At 32.2% G+C, this 21,740-nt stretch overlaps 1 non-coding gene and 2 pseudogenes across 1 annotated transcript; all 3 read left to right on the forward strand.

Moving 5' to 3' along the window:
- The first annotated feature begins 656 nt into the window (after positions 1–656).
- Positions 657–765, forward strand: LOC145110448 (small nucleolar RNA R71). The gene has a single exon (XR_013709825.1). It is a non-coding gene; the product is annotated as a small nucleolar RNA R71 (small nucleolar RNA).
- A 4,123-nt stretch (positions 766–4,888) lies between these two features.
- LOC145104541 (scarecrow-like protein 3 pseudogene) lies at positions 4,889–5,912 on the forward strand (annotated as a pseudogene).
- A 9,782-nt stretch (positions 5,913–15,694) lies between these two features.
- LOC145104543 (fructose-1,6-bisphosphatase, cytosolic-like) lies at positions 15,695–21,290 on the forward strand (annotated as a pseudogene).
- The last annotated feature ends 450 nt before the right edge of the window (positions 21,291–21,740 follow it).

Below are 21,740 nucleotides of genomic sequence, written 5' to 3' on the forward strand. Positions count from 1 at the left end.
TCGGGATTTTTAGATGGTAACCGTTCGTTTACGAGCTTAGTCAATTTCCCAAGTTGAGTCTCAATGTTAGTAATGGAAGGTTGTTGGTTTCTAAGTGTAGCTTCCATGAATCTATTGAGCATTGACTAGGAATTAGGTTTCTTCTTGGGTGGTGGTTGTTCTTTTTGGTAGTAGCCTCATCCAGTTTGCCGATACTTTTCTTCTTTAGCCTTCTTGTATTCTTCATATGGCAGCCATTCCCTATTTGGCTTCCTCAAATCTTCATCATACCGGTCACCACTTGAGTAGCATACTTGTACTTTTCGATTCCCGTTCTCATCTAAATCACAATATTTTGTCAAGTGTGGTGCACTATAATTGTCACAACCTACTTGTATGACATGTATAGATTGACCCATCTTTGTCATCATCCGGCCCATATTCTCGAGCTTTGTGATTACCGTTGCCAAGTCCTTCGAAGCTCCATTACTACTTACTTTACCTCTTGTAATGTCTTCACGAGGGTTGTGGTACTCTCTAGAGTGCTTCACGAATTCTTCTATTAATTCTTTGATTGTAGCGGGATTTTTCTTCGTCATTAGTCCTTGAGAATCAAGGAGTTGCCTTGTGGTCACGTTTACCCCATCATAGAATATAGAAACTTCTTGATGCACATTAAGATTGTGTTGAGGTCAACTTCTTACCAATCTCTTGTATCTCTCCCAAGCTTCATATAAGGACTCGTCATTTTCTTGTTGAAAGTTAACAATATTCCTCTACAATCCTGAAACTTTTGAAGGTGGACTAAACTGCTAAATGAATTCTTCTCGAAGGTTGGCCCATGTACGAATGGCTCCAGGTGGAAGTGACTTGAGCCAGTCTTTAGCTGCTCCTTTAAAAGTTACTAGAAGCATCCTCAGCAACATCGATTCACGTGGAACATTGGGAACATTAAAGTAGGGATGAGCTTTAGAACCAGAACCGGTTCGGAACCGGAACCGGTTTTCCTATATTATAAGAACCGGGAACCGGACCGCCAGTTCTAGCGCCGGTTCCGGTTCCGGTCCCGGTTTTTCGGTTATTTTTCAAACTAGAACCAATTGAAATATTATAGATGAGATGTTATCTTTCGGAGCTTGTAAATGATTCAATATTTAACCAAATTACGATTTTTTTTACATTCTAAATTGAAGTACAAACACTAAACTACATGATGAAAAAAAAATCAAGTAATTTCGACTTCATATGAGTGAATTATGCGTATTATAAAAGCGGGACAGATTCAAAAAAAAAAAAAAAAAAAGGCTGAAGCAGAAAAAACGCAGCATTGATATCCTGTCTTCTGGGGTCTATAACTGATTCAATATCTAACCAAAGTATATGTTTTTATAGTCTAAAATGAAGTATAGAAACCAAATTACATGCTGAAAAAAAAAATAATTCTAACGTCATATGAATGAGTTATGCACATTTAAAAAAACGAGACAGATTCAAAAAACAAAAAAAAATGTTGAAATAGAAAAAACGCAGCATCGATATTCTTTCTTTCGGGGCATGTGTTTGATTCAATATCTAACCAAAATATATGTTTGTACAGTCAAAAATGAATTACAAACTCCAAATTACATATTGGAAAAAAAATCAAGTAATTACGACTTCATATGAGTGAGTTATGCGCATTTCAAAAAAAGGGAAAAATATCAAACCGGTTCCGGTTTTTAGAACCGGGACCGGTTTTCATAAAAATGGAGAACCAGTAACCGGACCTTATTACCAATTCTGGTTCCGGTTCCAGTTCGGTTCCGGTCCGGTTCCGATTCCAGCGGTTCTAATGCTCATCCCTACATTAAAGTAATTTGCAATGTCCAAAACTTCATCCATATGTTTGTAGGCATCTTCGTGATCCTTCCCGTAGAATGGGATATCTTTAAGCATAGCGAGAATATGTACCTTGAGTTCGAAATTGGTGGCTGTTGGAATTTCGGGTGGCACAAGACCCAACCCCTTGTCGTTACACATCCGCCTCTTGTACTCCTCCATCGTCATTTCCGCTATGTTGGCCATTTCTTCTACTTCGCTTTTGACCTCGTCTTCTGATTCGCTTTTTGTTCCTGGCTGGTATCCGGATCCTTTTTTTCTTGGATTTTTCTCAAAGCTTTCGAAGTTGTCCACGTGAAAATTACTACTTGATTCGTCAACCTTTTTATATTTCTTCTTATGGAATGTGGACTCTAGATCTTCAAGTGGTGGTAAGATAGGAAGCTGTGATCCCCTGGGCATAAATCATTGAAACAAAACAAAACAAAAACCGTAAAAACGAATTAAAATGTAAATAAACAAAAAATTGAAAAACGTTAGTTTTCACGTCGTGACAGAGAGTTGTGAGTAAAAAACAGAATATCTATTTAATGCAGAAAATTAACTTTTTGCGGTTTTTACCCCATAAAAATGAACGATTAACCTAAAGTAACTAAATTAAAAACTGAAAAAAAAAGTCGTTCCCCGGCAACAACACCAAAAACTTGATGTGCATAGATATACCTACTAGTTTTAAATTTATAACCTAACCAAACTTAACTATTGATGCACTTATATGCAGTGTACCTAGTCAGTTTATAATATAGTAAAGTAAGTTGGGTATCAAACTCGGGGAAAGGTATTTAGCTAATAAGATAACTACTAAAAGTTAAACTAAAAACAATAACTAAAATAGGGGGTTTTTTTTATCTGATTTTGCAAGTTCAGATTAACTTAACTACTTAATTAACTCAAAACTAAGCAAACGACTAACAAAAGAAAATTGTAATCAAGGGAATAAAAACACTTCCATTTAGCTTTGAATCCCCCTTTTTCTTATGGTTAGTTTCAAAACATGGATTAATTTAGTTTGTTACCAATATAAAGGTTATTAGAAGTCTTAATCCGATCTTCCAACATTTTTACCAATTCATGAACTACTCTGCAATGATCATACACAAGTGGACACCAAATTGATAATTTAATATTATTGGGCTATGTAAGATATATCTACGATTAATTATCTATTATCAAGACAATTAATCAAACACAATTATGATCAAATTATGTTCTCTAACACAGTTAAAGTTACAATATTTATTACCTAATCTAGGATTAGGTCTATCACTAGCTCTAGCAATTTAATGATCATAAACAATTAGTTAAACAAGTTCATGCAATTAAAATGGTCATTCAACTACACAAAACTTGTAATCTAGGCAACAAGATTAAAACTTTTAACATGCTACGTATTGATAATCAAACACAAGCTAAGACAACTTCATAAATGCATGAAAAAGTAGAAACTAACACATAGTATTAGGGTTCATCATCACTAAATAGAAGCCTAATGATTTAGCTCATAATTACAAAAAATAAACACATAAACACATATGAATTTAAGCTAGACATGATCAATCTAAGCAAATCTAATGTAAGAAGTGATCTCTTGCTACAATATTCTAAACTCTTGATCTCCAATCTTATACTCCTTCTAAGGGTTGATTTTCACAGATTTTCTGTCCCAAAAGTAATCTAAAATCTCCATAATTCTCTCTTCAATCGATATAATGTCTTATATATATAGTTTCCTTAATTTCGCTCTTCACGTCGTGACCACTAGGGTGTCACGACGTGAACTCAATATCTATCTCGTATTCTCCAAGGAAATGTGTACCTTTACGTGTAAGAACCTTATGGGACACGTGTCACGATGTGAAAAGATAATATGTCACGTCATGAGAGCTATTTTTTACAAGGAATCAAGATTCTTCTTATAACCACGTTGTGGACTTCAAAACACCACGTCGTAGGACTTCTTTTTGCATAATCTTCATTCCTTTAAGCTCCTAGCTCCAGTTCCAGTCCTCCAAGTATCCAACTTCATTCGGTTTCACTCCATTTTCTTCAAGAATGTCCTTTTTGGCTGCTAAATACAAATTAACTTAATAAGTACCAAATATCTTTGCATTTTACCAAAATATAGCTTTAAATATATTAAAATAATGCCTAAAAATATGTATAAATATGTCAATATCACATGTTCCCCACAATTTGACAACGAAAAGACTGAAAGCGAGTCAAGTAACTTGTATCAAAGCTATTTTTAGTTGTAGGTGGGTAAAATGAAGTGTTTAAAATCAAGCATAATGAAAAAAAAATAGTTGAATTTAATAAACCTAGATGCGAAGGCTGTAGACGATTTTGGTTTCTTATGGGTTTAATAAACCTATCGATGTTGGTGTGATCAGATACGCCCCTTTTATGACATGAACATCTTGTTTCTTACCACTAGGTTTTGGTTTCTTGTGGCTCTCAGTTGCATGGATTCTATCTTTGGCAAGAAGAAAATGCGATTTTAAGGGTGAAAAGAAGGAAATGCAAGAGGGAAGAGAGATAGTCGGAGGGAAATTGAGATCTTTATTGTGTGTGTTTTGAGAGAGTGAGAGAGACAGAGAGAGAGATGTAGGTCCGTTTTTTAATATTTATTAAATCTTAAAAATAAGGAAGAATGGTATAATCCTCATTTTAGTTTGGACAATGACCAAAACAACAAACAAACTTGTTGTAAAAGACCCCCCATCCAATTTTTGAAGGGTTTGGACCTTTTCTCTAAAAAAATGCATACCATAGGGATCATTTTTGTAGTTTTGTGTTTATTTAACTTTTTAAATGTTTTTATTTGTCCTAACTTGTTCATATTATTTAGGGAAAATGGCACATTAGCCCAACAATGTTTTTGAAATTTGTCGAATCAGTCCCTAAAGTGTTTTTGGTGCTCTATGGGGGTATAAAATGGATATTGACATGCTCTTTTGGTCACTCATACCTAATATGACATGTTTCATAAACTAAGTAAGCACTTGAAGCTGATGTGGCTTTCTTGTCAGCAATGAAGTGGACACAATATCAAAACTGTTAGCAGACTGTTTGAAAAAGTCAGCTTAGGTTTAAATTTGGAGATGACCATCTAATTGACCTCATGGTTCAGTAATTCAGTATCTGCAACACGTCCTAAAGGTCCACCACATTTGGGAATCACAAGTATTCATCAAGAAAAAGAAGTGTTAGAACAAACTACTCTTCGATTGAACGAAGAAGGTGAGAAATTAGACATCTTGTTTCAGTTTAATCCAATCGTAACCTGATTGGAGATTCTTGAAATCGAAAACTACGCTATAAATCCAAGGAAGCTTTAGCAATCAACTCTATTCTTCAACTCCACATTCTCTTAGCCTTTGATGATGAAACGATTAAATGAACTTAAAGTCCATCATCAAATCGAATTCTTATAAATTCACAAACTATAGGTGGTTTTCTAAAAAAAGATGTTGTAAACATGTTTAGCCTGAGTTCCAATTCGATTTCGTCATCACCGTTATTGGTAAATCCGGGGAAAATCATGAGCTTTTTGAAATCTCTTTGGAACCTTTCACCAAAACTAATCGTGGTAAATAAAAAAGAATTAAATCACAACAGGTTTACTCTAATAGATCGAGCACTTGAAGCTTTGATTTTTTATGTGACTCTATTCGATTGCTTAGAATCTACTGTTCCAGGAACATAGTGAATCGTCAAAAAGTTGAAAATGTGTTATTTGGGGGAAGAAATCAAGAACATTATAGCTTGTGAAGGGCTTGAAAGAAAGTTGAGACATGAGAAGCTTGAGAAATGGGTCCCAAGGGTTGAATTGGCTGGATTTGGACGCGTTCCATCGAGTTATAATGTGATCTTGGTGGCTACAAGATTGTTGCAGAATTGTGGGTATGATGGTTACAAGAGAAAATGAAAATGGGTTTTTGGTTATTTGTTGGCATAATCAACAATTTTTTCGACCATGTGGAACCAAGTTACTCATTCAGAATGTTCAAAATGACTTTTTAGACCGACAAAATCAACTTTATGCCCTCATATAGCACCCAAAAAAAATTTATGGACTAATTCGTCAAATTCCAAAAATAATGTTGGGCTAACATGTCATTTTCCCTATTATTTAATTATCTTAACTTAATTCTTAATTCTTAATTCTTATACAGTGCCAACACTCCTTTAACAAAATTCGAAGCGGTACATCTTGGACCTCTGATTACATTGTTTGCATTTCATGATCTCAAACCGTATTGAATTTTAAATAGATACGTGTACATCAATTGTTTACTGCTCCATTCAATTAAGAACTCGCTCTTTCACATTGTATTAATTGCATTTTTTAACATTCACTTAATATTTAATTTATAAAATTTGGTTGAAATTGTTTGATTTCAGGGTTTAGACTTTAGATGAAGACGGAGAAAGCGAAAAAGGAAAATATGGTCGTTATTACAAATAAAACAGTTTACATGTTAAAGCCGATAAATTAAAAACCAAAATTAAAATAAAACCTGAAAAAAAATTGATCAAAATAAAATAAAATATTGTTTTTAGACCAAAATCCAAGAAAACCACTAATAAATAAGGGTTGAGAGCAAGGTTTTGAAAACCGGACCGGAGACCGAACCGGTCGTCTTACTGGTTCGATGGTTCAAGTGGTCCAACCAACCGGACCGGTCTTAAAAACTGGAAAAACCGGATGATGTCATAATTATATTTAATTATATAAAAAATACGAAAAATGAAAAAATAATTTTTTTTTTTAAATTTCTGGTTTTGACCGGTTCAACTGGACCGGTTTTTACCACTTCGACCGGTTTTCACCGGTTCACACGAATACCGGTTTTTTGGCCTTTAAGAACCGGATCCGAGACCGGTTCCCGGTTGAACCGGTCGAACCGGCCGGTCCGGTCCGGTTTTCAAAACATGGGTCGAGAGAGTAGAACCCTCCCAACTTATTCAACCCATTGTCATATCAGCTTCACATCAGTTTACCTATTTCATATTTCTTTCATCTTTTTCAACTTGCAACACATACACATGAAAATAACATATTTTCCAACTCATTCAACTCACTTGCCACATCACTATTTTTAATAATTAAAAACATAAAAAATTAATTCATAAATTATAAACTTAATTCATAAAAACAAAACATTAATTATATTTGATAATATTATACTTTTGTAAATTAAAAAAAAACATGTTATATATATATATATATATATATATATATATGTGTGTGTGTGTGTGTGTGTGTGAAGGTTTAAATGAAAACAATGTTGAATTCGAGAACGCAAGTACGCAAGAACACGAGAACAAATTTAGGTCACATATATTTTTTTGCTGCAAAACCCTCCTTCGTACCGACATGATGGATAAATGTAATATTTATATGTGAATATAAAGATAAGTATATTCTCACATATTTCAAATCTGCCACTTATGCACCCTAGCATATCGGGACGACGGAACAGATAATATTTATATATGAATAAGTATATACATATATTCATATATGCATATATAAGTATATTCATATATGAATAAGTCTGTGTCTATTCACACATGATTATTCACATATGAATTTGGCGGAGGTGGTGGTGGCAGTGGCGGTGGTGGTGTCGGTGGGTGGCAGAGGTGTTTGTTACGTTGACGAATATTCATATGTGAATAAGTATATTTATATACGAATATGTAAGTATATTCATATTTAAATAAATATGTGTTTGTTTTCAAGTGATTATTCATATATGAATATGACGGTTGGTGGCGGAGGTGATGACGGTGTAAGGGTAGCGGTGGTTTTCGCAGTGGTGGTTGCGATGACAGGGATGGTAAACACGAGAATATACTTACCTTTATATTCACATATGAATATTACATTCTTCCGCCGCGCATGTACGTGGGAGGGTTTTGCGAAAAAAAAAATATATGACACATATTTGTTCTCACGTTCTCAATTATATAATTGTTCTCATTCGAACACACACACACACATATATATATATATATATATATATATATATATATATATATATATATATATATATATATATATATATATATATGGGTAGGTTAAAATGTGGATGACATCTATTGTGCGGACGTGTGTGTGAACAATGATATTATATGAGAATGACTAAGAGGACAAGTTCTTTGGTAATGTAAATACGTTCAACCTCACATAAATATTGTCATTATTATTCATTCACACTAATTTTTATTCATTTTTGATCTCACGCATCGTTTTTCACTCATTCTCATTCTTATAGAATATGATTATCAAGAATACATTCTGACAGAATAAGAATCATAAAAAAATTCCATAATACCCTTATATACGATTTAATTAATTAAAATGTGTGATAATGATAATAGTTATGTGAGGTTGAACGTATTCACATTACCAAACAACAAATTCTCTTAGTCATTCTCACAGAATAACATTGTCCACACGTCCACACAATTAGGGGTGAGAATTATTTGGTCTGAAACCCAAAAACCAAATCGAACCGAAATCTATTTCAGACCAAACCATATTCAAATTCACTTTTTGGTTCAGTCCAAGACCAAACTGAATTGTGAATTTGGTTTTTGGTTCGAGTTTTGGTCTCATGAAGTTTACCAAACCGAACCGAAAAAACCGAAATTCATAAATAAATTAATTAAAAAGTATATTATATCTTTTATATATTAAATAAATATATTAATTATAAAGTAAAAATCATTTTAGCCCATTTGATATGTTACGTATTGATTTTAAAATGTTCTATTGTACACTTACGCCAATCGACAACATAATCAACTCTCCTTGATATATAAATGAGATCAAACATTGGCAAACCACTACGAACAATTTTGAACTTCATGTTTTATACTTTTGTTTGGAACTTGGAACTTGAAAGTTTAACTTTATGTTTCTAGCTAGTACTAGTACCATTTTATCATTTTATGTATGAAACTTTGGATCTTTTTGTATGAAACTTTACATCTTTATGTTTGATACTTTAGGTTTCTATGTTAAAACATTGTAATTTATGTTTGGAAAATTGAAACACTATTTTTTTAAGTTAATATTTGGTTTTCTCGGTTTTCAAACCAAACCAAACCGAATTAGAATTCGGTTTTTGGTTTGGTCTAGAGAATTTGAATTCGATTTGGTTCGGTTTAGACCAAAAAATATTTCAACCCGAGGAAACTGTTTTGAGGAAAGTGAAGAACTCATAAACCGAACCGATTCCCACCCGTACGCACAATAGATGTCTATTTACATTTGAACTTAACTCTCTCTCTCTCTCTCTGTATATATATATATATATATATATATATATATATATATATATATATATATATATATATGCTTAGGTTTTTGTGTTCTAACTATTTATTGTGTGGATATAGGAATGATTGTAGGCCAATCATTTTAGTTATTTTAAGAAAGTGAGTAACAAATATCACTGAATTAAAAATAATTGAAAAATATCATCTAATTTCATTGTAAGGGTATTTTAGTCAATTAACATAAATTTAAAAAAAGAAAATTGCGGATTTTAGAAAATACCTAATTCTCTTAACTATAAAAATCATTTTTTTTATAATAAGTCTATTAATTCGGACATTCTAAAAGAATATGTTCATGATTATCATGAAAAAAATATTATATTCTATATAGAATAGTATAAACATATATTATCAAGACCAATAATTTTTAATGAATACAAATGTTATATGTGACGAATTTTAATAGTTTAGATTAAGTAATTACATTCATTCTTAAAGAATACAACTATAAACATAAATTACATTCATTCTTGAAATCTCTTGCAAAAAAATATCGTCATTTTTGTAAGAATCTCCATTCACCTTCTTGTTTAGTTCCTAGATATCTTGTGTATATTTGACCTCTAAGCCACTTCAAAATACGCTAGCATTCCGTGAGATTGGCATTTAGTAATAATTGCATTGCATGAGAATGACTTTATACAAGGAGGTGCAGAAGGAGATAAACTTAAGAATGGTAAGTGATCCCTAGGGAAAACTTGAAACATCTGAAAAACATAAGAAACAAAAATCATGATAAAACATTAGCCAATTGCAATAGAACCCTAGCAAAATCATTCTTATGCGATTCTACCATAATCATTCTTATGTGATTATATCGGAAATACAATTCTTGCATAATCATTCTTATGTGATTCTCCAAGATTGTAATACTCTCTACACATTATTCAATAGATGAATACATTATATACAAAATATTCTGAAAGAATGAAACAATTAAAGATGAGAATAACACCCAATGATGAGGAAAGAAAGTCATTCTCACAAAATTAGAGTTTAATTAGATTCAAGGGAATACACTATAGAATGCATTCAAATTTCACAAAATTAAACCCATTTTAAAACCCTTTTTAATATACAAATTAATACTAATATGCTATTACAATATACAAATTAATCACTTTACCATACTTGATCTCTGAGAAAAAACAAAAGAAGAACCAACCATATGCTCAAACTTAAATTAAAAAAGAGGTAGTATTATTTCTGTCATAACAGATATGCAACCTTCAAAACTATTTCCCTAACACTTAAACGCTAGTTCTCAAATACTTCTACAATTAACGCAACAATAGAATAATAGCACATCAGGAATTATAAAGCTTAAGAACTCTAAGTAACGTATGAATAGCATATCAGTTACATTTGATTTTGGGGAAAAATGCATATCAGTAAAGTTGTTAAAGAATCAACGTGGATTAAACAAAAATAATGATATTATAGTTTTGTTAACATAAAATAAATAGAAAAAAGAGGGTTTTACTATACTGGACGATGATGGCATTGATTTAGGGTTCCACCACACGGAAATAGAAAAAAATCTAACCTTCAGTCGTCGGAGATGTCGAGATAGAAAGAGGCTGACAACGACGATGTGGTGGCTGAACTGTTGACGAAGACGACCGAAAATACGATAAAGCATATACAAGTACGAGTACCAAATACATATAACTACGACAAATCAAAAATCTAACGAAGGTTGCTCGGTGGTGACTGATGGTGTTGGTCGGCCCTCTTGGTCTTTTTATTTGATTGTGGGTGTGTAGGGTTAATAAAGATGCCTGAGGCGAGATTAAAACTGATTTCCTATTTTAGGGGATATAATTAATTTGACAATTTACCATTAATAACTAAAGGCTAAGATTACAAAATTACCATTTTGTAGGTTTTTAAAATGATTGGTCCACAATCATCCCTATATTCATACAATAGATAATTAGAATACATGAACACACACACACACACATATATATATATATATATATATATATATATATATATATATATATATATATATATATAGGTAGGTTCTGTTGACATTAAAAATAAAATAGAGATCTTGAGATTCAACCTCAGCCACATATTTCACATCTGCTGCTCTAACCCTTCGGCATACCGGCGTGGCATGCCTGTTATAATCATAAATGATTATATAGCATCGCTCGTTTCTTTCTCCTCCGCCACCATCCCCGCCACCACAACCTCCACCACTACCGCCACCACTACCACCACCACTACTACCACCACCTATGACACCAGCCGACCCCACCACTGTCACCTCCGTCACTTATACGACCGCCACAACTGTCAGCACCACGTCTTCTGCCACCAACTGTCATAATCATATATGATTACTCAATCTGTGAACAGACATATATGTATAATCATTTATGATTAGGCATATACGTATAAACATGTATAATCATATATGATTATACCTCTCTACCATATAATCATTTATGATTAGGCATACACCGTTGATGTCGGTACGCTGGAGCGTTAGAGCGGCAAATGCAAAATATGTAGCTGAGGTTGAATCTCAAGATCTCTACTTTTTTTTTAATCTCAAGTGAACCGTCCTCTGTATATATATATATATATATATATATATATATATATATATATATATATATATATAAGGAAAATCCTAAAAAAAACCCAACATGTTATCTACCAATGCTCAAAAAAACCATTATATTATTTTTGTGTACTATAAAACCATTTTATTTGTCGATCATGCCTAAACTAATGCTTCGTAACCGGAAAACCTTTGATAACCGGTTACGTAACATTTTTGACATCAAAAAAACCCAATCTATTAAACTCTAATGCTTGAAAAAACCATTATGTTATTTTTTGTACAAAAAAACCATTTTGTTTTCTGATTATGTACAATAAAACCCTTTTATGTTCTGATTTTGTATAATAAAACATTTATTTCCCCCGTTATGCCCACATGTGGTATGCTAGGTTTTTTGGTTTGGGTTTGTACTCGACAGTAGAGGCTACCTCATATGCTTTTGTTTACTCAAGGGCCCAATCTTGGATGTTGTAAGACTACATCTTACGGGATAGCAGCATATGTGGTATGGATTCTGATTATGCTTGTGTCTTGTCTTCTCTACGTAACAAGCTTCTGGACATTGACCTTAGCAAGTTTACTACTAAGGACATCGCCCTCCTAAATCCCAGAATACACTGGCGAGTGCCCATTTTAGTAAAATTGTCGAAAATATGGAAGTGCATTTTGACATGACAGCTAGGCAGAAAGCAGTTTTTCAGTGTTACATGTACCACATGCTTAAGATTTTCTTCTATCTATCCCTATAAATGGGATTGGCCAACATATGTCTCATGTGGAGTATTGTACTATCCTCAAATATATGCTCATGATCCCGATATTTCCAGATGACGAGATATGCCTGGTGTGCCGCAAAACATGTTTGGACTCCTTTGGAGAGCATGCAGTTCATTGTAAAGAACTCCTAGGGTTCAAATACAGGCATGATATGGTTATGGATGTTTTGTTTGACATATTTAAGCATGTCGGGCTTTCCACCAAGAAAGAGGCACCTGTGGATTTCTTGACTGACCCGACAGAAGGAAGGTCAACCATTAGACTGGCTGACGTTTTGATTCTTGGATGGGTTAGAAGGAAACACGCATGTGTGGATCTTACAGGGGTATCCCCTCTTGTGGGCTTGAGGGTTGGGGGTTTCAAGTCGGGACATGCTGCTTTAAAGGCTGCTAAATGCAAGGCCATAAAACATGAGAAATCATGCATGGAAAATCAACATGTGTTCAAACCATTTGCATTTGATAAGTTTGGTTTCCTCGCGTCGGAGGCGGCGGGGGTTCTTAATATAGTACAACGGGTCATGCATAGCGATGTTATATCCTCTAGATCTATGGATGTAATCTTCAAAAGAATTGACTTTACCATACAAAAAGGCTTAGCGACACAACTTGTTTTCTGTTTGCCTTCTCACTCGTTGTACTATGATAACTAAGTTATTAGAAATGTCTTTATTCTTAAGCATGTATGTGGTTGAATAGATTATTAAGTACCCATGTTTTGTTCACTAGTTTTTGCATTTGGTGAATACTGCGAAAATGGTAGTTCATTAAAAATCGCATGTTTAATTTGATGAATTGTAGAATTACGCGGGTTGATGTGTAGTGGGTTTGGGGTAGTAAATAATACTTTGCCTAAAACCTTATCTTTACTTTAGGGTGCCTTCTTTTTTTTTATATATTATTTTTATTTTTAAGAGGACCTACAAGGAAGAGCTGAAGCATGATCAAAAGTACCTTGTATGTAACCCAATCCAACTTGATGTTTGTACTAATCGTCCACCATAGACCCACACAAATCCAGTCTATGAACATTGTGGAAACACTAAACATATACCATGTGTATTGGGATCTTCTAGATAGGCAAGGCGACTTACTAACACAATGACTTAAGCTCTTTTCTATATGTCCTCTTTTAAAAAATATATATATGCACCCTAACGTATCCATATAAGGTTTTCGGCAAAATATTATTTACTACCCTAAACCCAGTACGCATTAACCCGCACAATTCTACAATTCATCAAATTAAGCATGTGATTTTTTATGAAATTCCATTAACATAGTATTCACTAAATGCAACAAGTGAACAAAAAATGGGTAATTAATCATTTATTCAACCAAATTCATACTAGCATACCACATATGGGGCATAAAGGGGTATAAATGTTTTATTGTACAAAATCGTAACATAAAAGGGTTTTATTGAATATAATCGGAAAATAAAATGGTTTTTTTGTACAAAAAATAACATAATGGTTTTTTCGAGCATTAAAGGATAATAGGTTGCGTTTTTCTGATATAAAAAATGTTACGTAACCGACTATCAAAGGTTTTCCGATTACGAAACATTAGTTTATGCATGATCGACAAATAAAATTGTTTTATCGTACAAAAAAATAATATATTGGTTTTGTCGAGCATCTGTGGATAACAGATTGGGTTTTTCTAAGGTTTTCTCATATATATATATATATATATATATATATATATATATATATATAGATATATATATATATATATATATGAGTGAAAGAGAGAGATAGATGATATCGAGTTACATAAAGAACCAACCCGTAGTCCCTTTTTTGCTCGGTGCTACGTCCCCAACAGTATCGTCGGATACCGCCAACCTAAGTGGCCTCTTGTCGAGCCACTCCGACCATCCTAAAGGAGGATGAATAATTGTGATTATACCGCCAACTCTCTTTAAAAAAATACTATTATTATCTTATCAAATCAAACATAGGATATTCTGATTGGATACAAAGTTTTAAAAACTTAATTTATTATATTCTAAACATCTTAAATAACTTTCATTATAATAAACAAAAGGGTAAATTACACCATTCGTCCCTCGTGCACATGCTAGAAAGCGTGTTTAGTCCCTATTTTTAAAATTTAACTCGGACCGTCCCTCGTTTGGTTAATAGTTGCACGCTACATCCCTCATTACTTTTAATTTGCGAGCTACATCCCTTGCAAGACCTAAAATGACTATTATGCCCTTTTATATTTCTTTTCCATTTAATTTAATGTTATAATTATTATTTTTTAATTTAAAAATAAAAGAAAAAACAATATGGCCCCATTTCATGCCCCCACCCTAACAAATCATCGGATGAACACCACCTGCATCTCTCAAACACCATACATCCATCGCCAACTTCCCAATTCAACCCTTTTTCGTCAAACATATACCTTATAATACCTTAAAACCCACCACCAAATTCCTACCTCCTCATTTGTCGGGTTACATCACCATCGGGACACCCTTGTTGCACCCTTGTTCATCATCACAAACCGCAACCAACACCCAATTTAAACCATACCTTCAAAATTGGAAAACCCACCACAGTCGGAACCACCTTCGTACAACCTGCACCATTCGAACATCATCAGTTCATTGACTCCAAACAACAACTACCACCTGCCTTATATTATTCTCAAAGCTAACCAACTCTATCCCCCAGTTTCTGAACTATATCTTTACCAAAACCGCCTGGAAAAACAACCAAATCAACCCCTAAAACCATCTTAAACACCGCCCGGAATGTGATCACATTTCCGTCTCCGTTGTCGATGGAGAAGATTTTAGTTCGATCAGAACCCACTTCTCCGATCTGAATCTCCATCATCTTCGATTTATAAGTTTAGGGTTTAGTTTGGTTTCATTTGCAGGTTCAGGTTTCATTTTTTGAGGTTTGAGTAATGACTGGTGGTGATTGCAGGAGGTGGTGGCAGTCTATGAGACAGAGTGAGAGAGATGACCGATTAAATTCAAAGAAGTAGAAAGGAAATTGGGGAAAGGATAAATCGCAACTTACTTCTCTCTTTTCGATCTTCTAATTTGCTGCAAATTGAGAACAGTTAAAACGAGAGGCGACTTAGGGTTGAGTCGAGATATGAGATGGTGGTGGTGATTGTGGTGTTGTTGATGATTCCACCGGCGATGGTGGTGTTGTTGATGATTCCATGTACATTTCCTTCTTGAGTTCTAGGGTTTTATAGGGTTTTATAGAGGCGATTGGAGGAGGATGAAGATCAACTGGTCCGATTTTGGTTTATCGCATTTGGGTGAAGGTGAAGGTGGGGCTGATGGGGCTTCGCCGGCATTGGGAGTGGCTGAGAATAGGGGACAAAGGTAGAGGAATACGTAGGAGGGGGAAGCGGGGAAGGGTGGATTCATGTATGTTTATTTATTGTTTTTTTCTTTTTTTTTAATCTAAAAATAATAAACAAATAAAAATAAAATTAAAAAAGAAATAAATAAGGGCAAAATGGTCTTTTTATGTCCATAGGGACGAAACGTGCAAGTTTTAAACGAATGAGGGACGGTACGAGTTAATTTTTGAAAATAGGGACTAAACACGCTTTCTTGCATGTGCACGAAGGACGAATGGTGTAATTTACCCTAAACAAAAACATTATAAAATTATTTATAAAAGTTCATTTTAATAACAATTAAAATTAAAATAGTCATTACAATATAGATAGCAAGGTTGGCCTCCTCCGGGTGTGAAGGGGGATGTAATTTTAATCTTCTACTATAATAAACAGAAGATAATTTTGTCACGTGTCAATCTCTAATAAGTTTTGACATTTATCATTTTATGATAATTTTTAAATAAATAATATCCACATGTCAATTTATGGTTTTTTTTCTAATTTTTAGGATTAAAAAGCCACATAATACTTATAGTTATATATGTAAAGTATCAAATGTAATAAATATTATACTAAATTGCAATTAATATGTTTCTTCATTTCTTATTTCAAAATTTTATTTTAATAAATACTTATTATTTACATTTTAATATTTTATTATTTTTAATCAACCCGTGTAATACACGGGTTTTACACCTAGTTCACTAATATATTGTTCTCCATTGCTAATCAGTTTATATATGTTATTAATCCAAAAAATTTAAAGACCTATTTTTACCATGGTTGCAGAAATCGGGATTAATCGACGATTAATCGTGGATTAATCGTTTGGCGTTCTCAAACCGTCGAGGATTAGGACATTAATCGGAAATTTAGGATTAATCGGGTTTGGCGGGATTAATCGGCCTTGACGGGATTAATCGGTCAACAAAAGTCAAAAAAGTCAAAAAAGTCAAAAAAAAAAGCCAAAAAAGGTCAAAAAAAATTTAAAAAAAATTCAAAAAACCAACTTTTTTTTTACTTCAAAATTTTCAAATTTTCAAAATTTCGAATATTATACCAAAATGTTCATATTTTCGTATTTCCAAATTACAATTTTTCTTATTTTCTAATTTTGAAGTATTTGTTTTTCTTAAGATATATTAATATTTAATTAATTTTAATATTTTATTAATAATCTATGGTCCCCGATTAATCCCCTATTAATCTCCGTCAAGACCGATTAATCCCTTAACACCAGTCGACCGTCGAGCAATTTTTACAACCTTGATTTTTACTATTCATATATGTTTTTAAAATTACAGACCGGTCAAGTATACTAAGGTATGAAAGTTATATAATATTTAACTCAAATCATACAACATCACAACATTTATAACATATATGTTCATCCGTCTTTTAATAAAATAATAAATGTTAATGTTAACATAAGACAAAATGATAATACAAAGATAAACAGAAGGAAATGTTAAACTATCGGCCTTTTGTTTTTTTATTTATATTTCGTAGTTAGATTGTAATTAGATGAAATAATATTGAGTATAATTATATCATAAATGGACAAGAAAAGAGGGTCCGAAGTCCAAAAAGATGCACGACAGCTACTCGACCACGTGAATCAATGACTGATTTATTTATTATAGTTGATCTAATTTAATGTTGTTGCTTTTAAATATATGGAATCTATATATCTATCGTTATTTTTCTTTTATTCTTATTTATTTGAAATTTCAATAATTTAAAAAAAAATTATAATAACGGTTGGTAATAAGTTAAGAAAACCCTTAACTTATAGTATAAATAAGTTAAGAAAACTCTTAACTTATAGTAGTGATTATTACGTCTCATATAATATTTTAAGTCATAAAGCCTTTAAGTTATACTTGTAGTTATACAAATATAACTACAAGTATAACTTAAAGGCTTTATGACTTAAAATATTATATGAGACGTTTTTCCTTTAATAATCACTACTATAAGTTAAGGGTTTTCTTAACTTATTTATACTTAATAGTATTTATAAGACCTAATTAATTAATACTTTTCTATATAAAACATTATTTTCTTTATTAGTTATTCATACTTGTTTATATTGTTTTTTATTTTTTGTTATCGACAGTGCATAAAAATGGAAAAGAATGTACATATAATGTATTTTTCCTTCAACTATAGTTATTTGAAAATCTAATTATCTTTCAATTTTCTTATAATAATAATAATTGGTAATTGTAATATTTAACTATTACAAACGGAGGGTTTTATAACTTATGATATTTTATGAAGCATTTTTCCTTCGATTAGTTACCATCACAATGGTTTTTTTCTTTATCATTTTTTTAACTTATTTATACTCAATGGTACTTATACAACCACTACAAACAAAATATGACATATATTTTTAGTGACATATATTTGATATACCTATGTTTCAGATTTTTAATGACATATTGTATGTGCCACTATAAAATTTAAAAAATTTAATGGCAATTAACATTTGATGTCACTAATATTCATAATTATTAGTGGTATGATGTTTTAATATACCACTAAAAGTTTTGTTTTATTAAAAATATTTTATAAAAATAATTATTAGAATAATAAAAGTAAATTACAAAAATGTCCGTAATCTTCACCGAATATACAACTTTAGTCCATCTTTTGAACGTTTTTCATAGTCGTCCCTGCGTTTGATTCCTATTTGATATATGGTGCCTGTCTACAAAGTACAAACAATGACATGATGAAATGCAGATATTGATATACTTAATTAGATCAGAATATATATTTATTGTTATTAGCTTAGACTAAGTGCAAGTTACATTCAATTTTTTCACTTTTGTCTAGGTTTGCCAATACTCCTCGATAATAACGATTTTAGCGTACGATCGACACCTCCCGTCGTCCCCGCTCCACCATCACGTCGTCGTTGTCCAGTTCGTCGTCGTCGTCACCTTACACTACTGTCAGTACGGTATATTTTGATCCGCACCGACAATTGGTATTTGACGCTTATTTTAGCTACAATACTCTTTGTTCTAGCTCTTGTACACTGGTTTAAGTTATCATCATCTGCTCCTACTCTTAATGTATTTTATGAACACGATACAGTATCTTGCTCGATAGCATTGTTCTAGGTTGTAAGTTCGTTTGTTCCGTTGTTAACAAGGTCATCTTATTTCCCATGTTTAATCAAATTTTACGAGCAGTTTACCATCTGATCATTATATTTCTCTTCTTATCTCAAAATTATGATTATGATTACGTATTCTTCTGATGATTAGTGAATAAACCCTAATTAAGCTTGCTATGATGAAAAAAATAATTTTTTTCGATTGCAAAATTTATCTGCTAACTTTTTAGATATGAATCGTAATCGCCAAACAAATGGTGTCAAAATAATTTAAGAAAATTGTTCTTATGGTGTGAAATTTTCTTGTACAGGCAGGTTTGGAAAAACTCATTGGACTTGTTGGGGAGACGAATGTATAGGAAAGTTAACAAATAACACATCTCATCTTTTCACTACTAACCAGTGCAAAATTCTTTGATTATGTTCTTACAACTTTATGTGTTCATTTTGGTTAATTTTAGGGAGAAGAGCAGAAGAAATCGGATGTTCTGTCAAAGGAAGTTTTTGTGATAGCTTTGGTCAGTAGTGGTAGAGCAGTGAGTGTTTGTAAAAATTCAAATACAAATTTATATTGTTACTGTTTAATCTAGTGGAATCACTCTTCTTCTGTGCATACTTATTTCTTAAGAAGATGAAGATGCAATCACTGTGGAACCATCTAAACGTGGAAGGTAAGGATGATGGTGAGGCATCTTTAGAAGATGTATTGCATCCTAGAAACTGTATGATACCCTATTAAAACTATTTATATTTTTTGGATTTCCTTACATATATCAAAATTTCTTCAAGATAACTTGATTTTACCACATGATAAGTTGAATCCTTTTCTAGATTTTTGGGATTTAAATGATAAAAGATGATGGTGAGGCATCTTTAGAAGATGTATTTCATCCTAGAAAGAATATGCCGGCTGCTGGATATTGCATGTATGGTAGCTCTTGCAAGGTGAGAAATATTGATTAAACAAATTATCTCTTTTTTATTGTTTTTGTGGAATAAACTTGGTCTAATTCATGTCGACTTTTTAAATTCAACAAATGTTTTGTTGTCTAATACATACTCATTGATAAATACATGTATTTTCATTTTTCATCTTGTGTTAAGCACTGGATCATGTGTGAACGGATTTACTCTTAATCCATCTCTAAGGGAATTTATACTCACACACCTGTACATTAAGGTGATAAGTGTTTCATATAAGCTTTTTATTTTTGTACTATTGATAGTGGATTTTGTCTCGATCAGATTAAATGTAGTTTTATTTTTGTTAATTTTCGAGCTAAATGATCTATTTCCTGTAACTAATTTATTTAACTATTATGTTAGTCATTTGGAGCTTGCAGATACATCTAAAGATTCTCCTACATTTTAGTAGTTGGGCAACGTACTCTTATGTTTTAACCAAATATAACAATGAAATTACATTTATATACTGATATTAAAATTTTTACAAGTTTCATGTTACATATTGCTATTATAGGTAAAAATGTAAGTATGTTGCTATTATCCGTAAATAAATCAAGTAATGTGCTGTTTTGGGTACAAAGATAAAGGACATTGCCCTTTTTGGTAAAAAGGATAAAGTACGTTGCTATTTTCTTCAATTTATCCTGAATGTTTTTAGTATAACTTGTAACCATCTTTCTACTCAATGATATATTAATAATTCTTGTTGTGTTCTATAGTGGTTGATGCCGATGCACTTGTAGAAAATGATCTTGTAACTTTGGATGAGGGATTACACATTGCAAATAATGTTGTTTTGATGGCATTAAATGCAGTTCCCATTCTCACATATGTAAGTTGTCAACATATTTTATATCTACATACGTTGATTTCAATTGTAACTTTTTGATCTTATTTTATTCAAGAATATCATTAATCCATCAGACAAGGTACCCTTATGTTCCTTAATCTAAATGATTATTTGCAGCTCGATTTTGAATCCATGAAAGTTTAAGGCTGCTATTGGAAATTTATTAGGAGGAATCAGATATTTCTATGGCCAATCCAGCATATTGTTTCCACAACCCTCTAAGGTAACTTGTCTGTTATTCTTCCTTAAAAAATATATAATTAAAATGGCAAGAATATTTATATGTGCTCAATATAATATTATTTGTTTTCTAAACTATGTCTCGTTTAACTGTATTGTGAATTGTCTTTGTTTTTTTGACAGGGAATCGCTAGTATTGATTATAAAGTATGAGATAACATCATTTATTCAACCTAACATATCTTTAGTTATATATATATATATATATATATATATATATATATATATATATATATATATATATATATATATATATATATATATATATGGGAAAATGGAATATACATTACAGCCCCACCTAAGCTTAGGTACTAAACCTCTTGAAAATACATTGTTTTACTATATAAAGATTACGGTTAATGGATTCACGATTAATACTTCAAGATGTAAATTCAAGATCGACACAATAGGATTTAGGGTTTAGGGTTTAGGGTTTAGGTTTAGGGTTTAGGGTTTAGGTTTAGGTTTAGGGTTTAGGGTTTAGGGTTAGGGTATAGGGTTTAAGGTTTAGGGTTTAGGTGTAGGGTTTAGGGTTTAGGGTTTAGGTTTAGGGTTTAGGGTTTAGAGTTTAGGGTTTAGTAATGTTCACTTGGGTGAAGTAAT

This window comes from Lactuca virosa, chromosome 4, assembly GCF_052849685.1.
Source record: "Lactuca virosa cultivar CGN04683 chromosome 4, Lactuca_virosa_CGN04683_v6, whole genome shotgun sequence".
In the NCBI taxonomy this organism is placed as follows: Eukaryota; Viridiplantae; Streptophyta; class Magnoliopsida; order Asterales; family Asteraceae; genus Lactuca; species Lactuca virosa.